Here is an 11,395-nt window from a genome sequence, read left to right on the forward strand (position 1 = left end):
TTGTGATCCACCCGCCTCGGCCTCCCAAAGTGCTGGGATTATAGGCATGAGCCACCGTGCCCGGCCCTTGAGTTTCTATTCTTGTGTCAGTTTGCTTTGTATTTTTTAAGTGTGATTGTGGAGTTTGTGAGAGGTGGGGTGTTCTCTAAATTTAGAGCTCTTAGGGATGTGGCCGTTACAAGAATTTCTGCCTTTCCTCCAGGAATTCCTTGGATCTACCAAGTATTGCTTTCTCTTACCTAAGACTAGATTTTGCTTATTTATTTTGCTTTTCTCTGCTCACCTCTACCAGCTACTGTGGCTTTCCACCAGTTGTCTGAGGGTACACAATGATTGTTAAAATTCCTCATGTGGTTTAATTATTTTGTTTTATTATTTTTAATTTTACTTATTTTTGTCCCAATACATGGTCTTGAAATCCTTGTCAAAACTCCTTTGATTATATATTTAAAGGTTTATTTCTGGACTATTCTGTTCAATTGGTCTACATGTCTGTTTTTATGCCAGCACCATACTGTTTTGATTACTGTACCTTTGAAGTAAGGTTTGAAAATAGGATATGAATCTCTCAAATTTGTGCTTTTCCAGGATTGTTTAGGTTATTTGGGATCTGTTTAGACACCACATGCATTTTAAAATGTGTTTTTCTATTTATGGAAAAATATTCATTGGGATTTTAATAAAAATTGCACATCTGTAAATCACTGGCATAGTATTAACATCTTAACAATAGTAAATCTTGCAACCCATGATATGAGATGTCATTTTATTTATTTGTGTCTTCTTTAATTTTCTTAAGAAATATTTTATAGTTTTTATTGAAGAAGAATTTTACCTTCTTGGTTAATTTGGTTAATTTTTAAGCATTTTATTATTTTTATGCGATCATAAATGATTTATTCTTAATTTGTATGTATTATTCATTGATAGCATACAGAAATACAACTGATTTTTGTATGTTGATTTTTTATTCTGTTATTTTGCTGTCATTTATTTGTTCTAACAGTTTTTGGTGGAATCTTTAGAGTTTCTATATTAAAGATTATATCACCTGCAAAAAGGGATTATTTTATTCTTTCTTTCTGATTTATGTAACTTTAATGTTTTTTCTTGCCAAATTGCTCTGACTAGTATTTCGAGTACTACATTAAGTAAAAGTGACAAATAAAAGCATCCTCATCTTGTTCTGGATTTTAAAGGAAAAGCTTTCAGTCTTTCACCATTGAATATGTTTTCTGTGAACCTTTTATGAATTTTATTATGTTGAAGTGGTTTTCTTGTATTTCTAGTTTATTGAATGTTTCCATAATGAAGAGTCTTGATTTTGTCACATGCTTTTTCTGTATCAATTGAGATAATAATGTGTTATTTCCTTCATAATGTTAATACATTTTATTACATTTATTAATTTTTAAATGTTGAACCATTTCTCCTTTCCAGGAATGAGTCCCATTTGGTTAAGAGATATAATTTTTTTAAACATTCTACTAGTAATCTGGTTATTATTTTATTAAAGATTTTTACATCAATATTCATAAGGTTTATAATTTTCTTTCCTTGTATTCTTGTTTGGTTTTGGTCTTAGGGTAATAATGTCTTCACAGAATGAGTTAGGTAGTGTTTTCAACTCCTTTTGTGTTTGGGAAAAGTTGGTGTTAGTTCTTTAATTGTTTGGTAGAATTCACTGGTTTGAGGAGATTTTTTTAAATTACTAATCCAATCTCCTTATTAGTTACAGGTCTCTTCAGATTTTCTATTTTTTCATGATTTATTCTTGGTAAGTTTTGCGTTTCTAAAAATTTGCACATTTTATCTAGGATATCCAATTTGTTGGTGTACGACTGCTCAATCCTCTTACACTTCTATTTTTTTTTTTTTTTCTGTAGAACGGGTAATGGTATTTTCACTTTTATTTCTGATTCTTGTATTTTGAGTCTTCTTTCTTTTTTTTTCCTTAGTGCGTCTAGCTAAATATTTGTCAAATTTCTTGATTTTTAAAAATAGAACCAACTTCTGGTTTTATTGATTTTCTTTGTTTTTTTCATTTAGCTCTGCTGTAATCTTTATTATTTGTCTCCTTCTGGTAGCTTTGGGTTAATTCACTCTTGGTTTTCTCCTTCCTTAATTTTTAAAGGAGGTTATTGGTTTGATGACTTAAATTTTTTAATGTAAGCATTTATGACTATAAATTTCTCCTTTACCACTGCTTTCACTGGTGTCCCATAAGTTTTCATATGTTGTGTTTTCATTTACCTTTAACTCTAAGTATTTTAAAATTTTTCTTGTGATTTCTTCTTTGATCTATTAGTTTTTTGTAAAGAGTGTGTTGTTTGATTTCCACAAATTTGTGAATTTCTCCGTTTTGAGTTTGTTACTGATTTTTAGCATCATTGTGTGTGATTGGAAAAGGTGCTTTCTATGGTATGTACCTTTTGGAATCTATTGAGACTTAAATGTGTAACCTAACATATGATCTATCCTAGAAAATCAATATGTTCTATTTTTGTTAGGTCCTGTGTATGTTGAGTAAAACTAGTTGGTTTATTTTGTTGCTGAAGTCTTTTATTTTCTTACTTTTCTCCTATCTTGTTGTAATTTTATTATTTACAGTGAGTTATTGAAGTCTCCTATGCTTTTTAAAAAGTTTCTAATTAAATGTTGTGTGAAAGAAAAATGTAACCTGAAAGATTTAATTCTTTTAAAATGAAAATGTTTCTAATATATATTTTTTTCACCTAAATTGTCTAGGGTACCTTCTGGAATCTACTGTTAACAGAAATTTACATCTTGATTGTTGCAAACCCTAGAGACTAATCAGAAACTTACATAGCACTTCTTTATTGTTGTCATTAATCATCTTTGTCTTGGGAGAATATTTATACAAAAATGTTAAATTAAAGATGAAGTCATTCTTAGAGTAGTATGTTTGGAGCCAGCTCTACTCTGATGGTTTCCAAGTAGTGTGAGTCCCTCTGGGTGCTTAAATGGATACTTTATTTACACAATTTAGTGTGTCAGTTAGTGGGAGACCTAAGAGAGATTTGTGCCTTTGAGAAGGTTACTGTGAAGATGAGACCCACTGGTCTCAGGTAAAATTGGGTATAGAGAAGCTAATTTCTCAAGTATACAAATTAATCTGGCTTTGCCATAATTAGCTATAGGTTGCTCCAGAGTAATCAGATGATTCCCGCTGGTGGAATGAAACTTTTGTATCCTGCTATGAATTATTTTAAATAAAGCCTGCATAAAATAACTCATAATTTTAATCAGTCTCATTGGACCCTATTAAAAAGTGAATATAGTAATTAACAAAATTGAAAATAACCTTAAGAAATTCCTTAGATAAATGATTACAGTGTAACTCAAGCTTGAAACAGGTTTAAGTGATACATTAAATGTTAAAAAATATATAGGGTAAGATACTAGCATTTCCTTTATATTTTCATACTTGTCTCTCGCTCACACACACACACACACACACACACATACACACACACATACACACACACACCCCCCATAATAATCTCTTGGGTGGATGTCAACATTATTAGATTAATTCCCAAAGAGTCCATATGCTAAAGGTAACTTTAATATATCTGCAAACACAATTTGCTTATTCCTTCTATGGAGAATTACATTTGCCCTTAGCCACAAGTCTCTCTCTCTCTTTTTTTTCTAAATCTTTTTGAAAGTGTAACTTATAGCTTCTAGCTTACCCCATTTTACATTCTTGAATACCTAGAAGTTAGTTTTAAATTGATTTGCATTTATTATTCCTTCCGTGAAGTGCTGTTCTTTAATTATTTGTTAGGTTTAATAGACACAATATAGAATAAATGGAGAAAAATATCTTCCTAAAACTGTTTCTCTTCTCTATGGACAAATTTGTATTATAGTTCCTCTTACTTCCAGTAAAATTAAATGTAAATGTAAATGATAATTTACCCAATTCCTTGGCATTTTAAATATAAATTTTTTAACTCAGTTTGAATTGCAGAATACAACTTAATTTCTCTTGGGATACTACCAAGATTTTATTGAGGAGTTCAAAGATATTAGGCAGATAAACATGTTACAATCTTCACTTCACCCACTTAAAATACTGTTATTTTTATTCCCTTTAGCTCACATTAGACATATAGATATTACATGCATTTACTGCCTCATGACTATAGTTGACTAGATTGAATAGTTCTGGTTTGAATTATATTAGGCACTATGTGCTATAATGCATTATTATTTAATGAGAGCAGCCACACAACAGAATAATGAATTAATTTTACCATTAATACCCATTGAACTTTATATGAAATAAACATCAAATTACAACTCAAGCAACTTATAATACCAATTGAGTATATGCAGGATTCGAGGATTGACTACTAAAAAATATCCTTGTCCAAGTTTTCCCAAAGACATCTATTGCACTTAGTCATCTTTTAAAAAAAGGTTTCCTCTTATCATGCTAGGGATAACTCTAGGAAAATAATTATGGGGAGGAATTCCCTATGATGAATAAAATTGGTAAATCCAAGAAAATATTAAAATGGTGAGAATGACAAACCTGTAACCTACTGAAAACAGTGAAATATTGTCTTTCTATTTATCTATTCAGAGTAATTGAAAGAAAAACAAGGTACTTGCTAACTGTTGATAAAAAATTAAATACTTTATACTTTCCTATTGAGGCTAATTTTAGACACCCAATAATTAAGTCATAATTCAAATCCCTTCTTTCACATTTCCTAAAATCTTCTACCTCACAGAGGTGGGGGGAGTTATATTAAGTGAGAAATCATGTTTTACATTTTAAAGGTATCTCAAAGTGGGTAGATATTCTTAGTGTCATTTTAGTTAAATAAATAATTTTAGTCTTGATAATAGGTTGTTGGATGATTGTGGGACAGAAATTAATTATTCTTAAAAAGTTTTAATTATAATTGTCTAAATTATGGCATTCATGCATATAAATAATCCCCCAAAAGATGGGAAACCATATTCTACCTAAAGATAGGAAGTGACAACCAGGAGAGAGTAAAAAACCCTGAGATTTAAATTTTAGGTACTCTCTTAAGTACCTTAAGTGTTTAATACTTTCAAATGCAAAAGACTCTGTGTTATGTCATAGATGTGCCTTAAATAATCTAACAAATAATTCAAAATGAATACTATCTGTATACATCCCAAATCAATAACCAGTTAGAATTCACTTGAATAGCTTCATCAGTGGAGAATCTTACATTGTTGAAGGCAGTTTATTTTCAAAAAACTCTGTTTCTTAGAAAATTTTCCTCACATTGATCAGCAAGGTACTTTCATGATGTTTCTTCCCATTGTTTTCAACTATACTCTTTGTGACCTTGAAAATAAATCAAACCTCTTGTACACATCCATTAACTGGCTAATGGCAATGACTTCAGTCTTGTATAATATTCAACTTCCATAACGACTTCATTGACATCTTATCTGTCATGGCTGAATATGACAGTACTAGCCACCCCTATGAATGAACGTACTCTACAATGTTATCTGGGCCTTTCAAATGTAACAGTACCTAGAATTTAACACAATATTCATTCATTCATTTATTTTATAAGTATTTATTGAGTATGGTCTAGGTCCTTCTTTAAGGAGGGGGATATAACCAATGGTCCTCTTGGATTGGAAATCACTGATAGACATGACAAAAGCAGATTCTCCTCTCAAGCAGTTTATGTTATTGGGGAGAGAGATGCCAAGGAGTTATAAATTCTATGGACAAAAACAGAGTTAGATGACAAAAAATGAGTCATATGTAATATATTCCTCATCTAGTATACACATACAACTGACTGAAGGAGAAAAGGAAGGAATAATTCTATTTCTTTGTATAAATTTTTAATTGCTTAAACAAATGTAATACTGCTAAAAAAAATTGTATTTGTCGCATTATACTGAAAGCTAAAATGTCATGAAGTGTCAGGTTTTCTTTTTTAAAGTTTGAAAATGCTCCAACACGAGATCATATGGATACATAGTAGGAAACAACACACACGGGTCTGTTGGGAGGGTGGCGGGAAGAAGGGCATCAGGAAGAATAGCTAATGGACGCTGGGCTTAATACCTAGGTGATGAGTTGATCTGTGCAGCAAACCATCGTGGCACACGTTTACCTGTGCAACAAACCTGCATATCGTGCACACATACCCTGGGACTTAAAATAAAAGTTGATACCAGAAAAAAAATTTGTCATGACATGTATTCAGATGCAATCACTATACGTTCTATCCACCAGATGGCACTGTTAGGGAGCTTTTCATGGGCATGTCACTAATTATCCTACATCTATGGGGATATAAACTGCCTCCGAATTTCTTTGAATACTAGAGTGTGACTATTGTTATATACTAATTTCCTTCTTATAAGGCATTTATTTGGCAATTAGTAACTTAATTGATTATATTTCTAAAATTGAAAACGTAATTTGGTGAAAATTTTGTGAGTGCACAAAAGTCTATTTTGGATAACCATTATTGTTACTAGATTAATCAATATTACCAGATCAATCAATAAATCATAACATATTTGGCATCTACTTTTAGGCAATGAAAATTGTATACAGAAACTGGGAGGACATTATTTTTTAATCTTTTTAAAGCAGTATTTTAAATTTTCAAAAATTAAAACGTAATCACACTGCATGCATCACCACCCTAAAAATAGTGTGGACACTAATCATATGTTTTGGTTTATGTATTTGGAAAATTTTTCTTCAGTTCGGGGAATCATATTATAAAGATAACTTTTGCATTCCATTATTTTTCCAGCCATTTCCTTCTGTGGAAAATAGAAAAACCTCATAAAGTTAAAATCAGCAGAAATTCTGCCAAACAAATGGATCACTTATTTATCTCATAATATATGAATACTGTTTGTTGAATTAATTTGCATTATTTCTGAATTATTCTTAAAAGATGTATGTATTAATATATTAGATATGAGAAATACCTAATGTAGATGACTGGGGGATGGATGCAGCAAATCATCATGGTGTGTGTAGACCTATGTAACAATCCTGCATGATCTGCACATGTACCCTAGAACTTAAAATAAAAAAATAGAAAATAGGGAAAAATATATTAGATATGTTTGATTGAATAATAAAATTAACAAAAATTTTATTTATTTATTTATTTATTTATTTATTTTGAGACGGAGTTTCGCTCTTGTTACATAGGCTGGAGTGCAATGGCACCATCTCGGCTCACTGCAACCTCCGCCTCTTGGGTTCAGGCAATTCTCCTGCCTCAGTCTCCTGAGTAGCTGGGATTACAGGCACGCGCCACCATGCCCAGCTAATGTTTTGTATTTTTAGTAGAGACGGGGTTTCACCATGTTGGCCAGGATGGTCTTGATCACTTGACCTCATGATCCACCCGCCTCGGCCTCCCAAAGTGGTGGGATTACAGGCGTGAGCCACCGTGCCCAGCTACAAAATTTATTTTCATTCATGAAATTTATAGGGGAAATCACTGAACAGTATAATCATATGAAGATATGTCAGACTCAAAGAATAATCTATAGTAATAATTAATCTTTTCCAGAATAATAGAAAGATGGAGTAAAAAAAAAACCAAGTCTCTAGAACTTCAGTTAAAATGACTTTTGAATTGTTATATAGCCATTCCTTAGTTACTGATTTAAAAAAAAAACCTTAACTCAGAGTGATGTAAGCAAACGATAAAACAGAAGGAGGAAGTTATTATCTCATGTCACAGAAAATTCCAGTGTATTACTAAAGCTGGCTTCACAGGCTTCTATGAAATCACGACTCAAAATTTACACAGTTCTCAGTAGTATTGTCGCCCTACTGGTATTACTGCAGAGTTACTCTCTTTTGTTGTGCTACAGCCTCAAAAGATCCAAAGTTATATCCTCTCGGGTTCAAATCTAAGGGAAAAGATAACACTTCTATTTTCTTAAGCGAAAACTCGACTTAGTTTAAGTGGACCTGAGTCATGTATCAGACTTTGAGCCAATCTCTTCTGTGATGCCTTGGTCACATGCCTACCTCCACGTTCTCTGCTGCTAACATGTAGTTGGAGAATTGGCAACGTGCGTTTCTTTGGTGAGAAACAAGATGAAAGGAGAATGACTGCTAAGGAGACAAAGATTCAAAAAGTGCCTCTCACATTAGAAGTAATAAACAGTGTAGAAACAAAATCACAGTAAAATGTAAATCGAATACGTGTAAATAGAATACATTTCTTTTTTTTCTTTTCTCCCTTTCTCCTTCTCCTTCTCCTTCTCCTTCTCCTTGAAACAGAGTCTCACTCTGTCACACAAGCTAGAGTGCAGTTGCGTGACCATAGCTCACTGCAACCTGGAACCCCCACCCGCCGTGGCTCAAGTCAAGCAATCCTCCAACCTCAGGTTCCCAAAGTGCTGGAATTACAAGCATGAGCCATGATGACTGGATGAATAAATTTCTTTGTTGTAAATCAGGATAGATGGGTGTCAAGCAAATGTACAGATTTAGTATTTTATTTATTTCTAATTTTCTATCAAATACTCAAAATGCATATTGATTCATTGATTTTAGTATTGGGGTGGGGTTAGATACAATAATACCATGTGACTGAATTAATATTCCATGTCTGTGTTTTTCTAAATACACTTTTTTTAAGTTCAGGCGTACATATGCAGGTTTGTTACATAGGTAAACGTGTGTGATAGGGGTTTGTTGTACAGATTTTTCATTGCCCAGGTATTAATCCTCGCATCCATCAGTTATGTTTTCTGATCCTCTCCTCCCTCCTACCCAGCACCCTCAGATAGATCCTACTGTGTGTTGTTCCCCTCTATGTGCCCATTGTTCTCATTATTTAGCTCCCACTTATAAGTAAGAAGATGTGGCATTTGGTTTTTTGTTTCTGCATTAGTTTGTTAAGGATAATGCCCTCCAGCTCCATCTATGTTGCTGCAAAGGACATCATGCTGTTCGTTTTTATGGTTGCATAGTATTCCATGGTGTTTATGTACCACATATTCTTTATCAAGTTATCACTGATGGGCATTTAGGTTAATTCCATGTCTTTGTTATTGTGAATAGTGCTGCAGTGAACATACATTTGCATGTATCTTTATAATAGAATGATTTATATTCCTTTGGGTGTATACCCAGTAATGGAATTGCAGGGTTGAATGGTATTTCCGCCTCTAGGTCTTTGAGGAATCACCACGATGTCTTTCATAATGGTTGAACTAATTTACACTCTCACCAATAGTGTAAGAGCATTTCTTTTTCTCCACAACCTTGTCAGCATCTGTTATTTTTTAACTTTTTAATAATCGCCACTCTGAATGATGTGAGATAGTATTTCATTGTGGTTTCGATTTGCATTTCTCTAATCATCAGTGATGTTGAGCTTTTCTTCATATGAAATGCATGTCTGGCTTCTTTTGAGAAGTGTCTGTTCATGCCCTTTGCCCACTTTTTATTTAATAGGGTTTTTTTCCTTATAAATTTGTTTAAGTTTTTATAGATGCTGGATATTAGACCTTTTTCAGATGCATATTTTGCAAAAGTTTTCTCCCATTCTGTAGGTTGTCTGTTTACTGTGTTGAGTTTCTTTTACTGTGAAGAAGCCCTTTAGTTTACTTATGTCCCATTTGTCAATTTTTTCTTTCATTGCAATTGCTTTTGGCATGTTTGTCATGAAATGTTGCCCTTGCTTAAGTCCTGAATGGTATTGCCTAAGTTGTCTTCCAGGGTTTTTATAGTTTTTGGTTTTACATTTAAGTCTTTAATCTGTCTTGAGTTAATTTTTGTATATGGTGTAAGGTTGGGGTCCAGTTTCAATCTTTGGCATATAGCTAGCCAGTTACCCCTGCACCATTTATTGAATAGGGAATATTTTCCCCATTACTTCTTTTTGTTAACTTTGTTGAAGATCAGATGATTGGAGGTGTAATACTGCTCTTTTATTTCCCCCTTTTTATGCTTTGTCTCTGTCAATTATAACTTTCAGATATCTATTAGTTATTAAAATTGAGAGAATTTAAAATTTTTCAATCTCATTTAATTCAAAACTCAACCAATGCCAAATGTTTCTAGACCCTACATCCTCCTGTGAATTGATAGGTCACAAATGAGGGAGAGAAAAGGGCACATTTCTTCACTGAGTCCCAGGCAGTGACAATACATAGTTAACAATGCAGTTCTGTCAATATGATTGCATGCTATTCCACCAAAGCTGTTAGGTTTCCCAATGATAATGTGCATCATTTTCTTGCAACACTGTTAAGTTCACCTTACTTCAGTGTTGAGAACCTCTTCAGAAAGGGGCCAGCTATACTGTCATTGCCCTTCTAGTATCTAAACCCAAAACCTCTTCTCCCTGGTAGCCTTCTTATCCCTTGTTGCTAACTTCATACTCTTTCAGATACAGATGTAGGAAGTAAAAGGGTGCTGTTCTATATCTTTCAGACATCACAGAAAGCTGTTAAGTTTTGAGGAGTTTTAGTCATCTTGTTAAAATGTTATCATTTGACTGAAGTTTTAATTTCATAGCAAAATTGAGAGAAAAGTACAGAGACATCCATATACTCCCTGTCCTCACATAGGTATAGCCTCCTTCCTTATCAACACCCCCCGCCCCGCCAGTGTGGTACATGTGTTATAGCTGATGAACCCACACTGACACATCATGATTATCCAAAACCTATACTTTATATTAGGGTTTATTCTTGGTATTGTATATTGTATGGATTTGGAAATATATATAGTATCATACAGAGCAATTTCACTTCCAGAAAAGCCCTCAGTTTATCCCCCAAACATCTGGTGGCCACTGCTCTTTGTAATATCTCTATAGTTTGTCCTTTTCCAGAACGTCAAGTAGTTGGAATCATAGGGTATGTAGCCTTTTTAGGTTGACTTTCTTCACTTAATAATATGGATTTATGTTTCCTCCATGTATTTGCATGGCTTGACACCTCATTTCTTTTTAACACTAAGTAATATTCCATTGCCTGTTTGTATCACAGTTAATTTATCCATTCACCCACTGAAAGGCATCTTGGTTGCTCCCAAGTTTGGGAAAGTATAAATAAAGCTGCCAAGACACCTGTGTGCAGGTTTTTGTAAAAACAAAAGTTTCAATTCCCCTGGGTAAATAATAAGGAGAATTATTTCTGGTTCACATGGTAAGGGTATTTTTAGTTTTGTAAGACACTGCTAAATTGTCTTCCAAAGTGGCTGTGCCATTTTGCATTCTTATCAGCAAAGAATGAGAGTTGCTATTGCTTCACATCTTTGCCAGCATTTGATATTGTCACTGCTCTAAATTTTGGTCATTCTAATAGGTGTGTAGTGTTATTTCATTGTTGATTCAAGTGAATTTCCCTAATGACA

Source organism: Aotus nancymaae, unplaced genomic scaffold, assembly GCF_030222135.1.
Source record: "Aotus nancymaae isolate 86718 unplaced genomic scaffold, 86718_ANA_hifiasm-v0.15.2.pri h1tg000016l, whole genome shotgun sequence".
NCBI lineage: Eukaryota > Metazoa > Chordata > Mammalia > Primates > Aotidae > Aotus > Aotus nancymaae.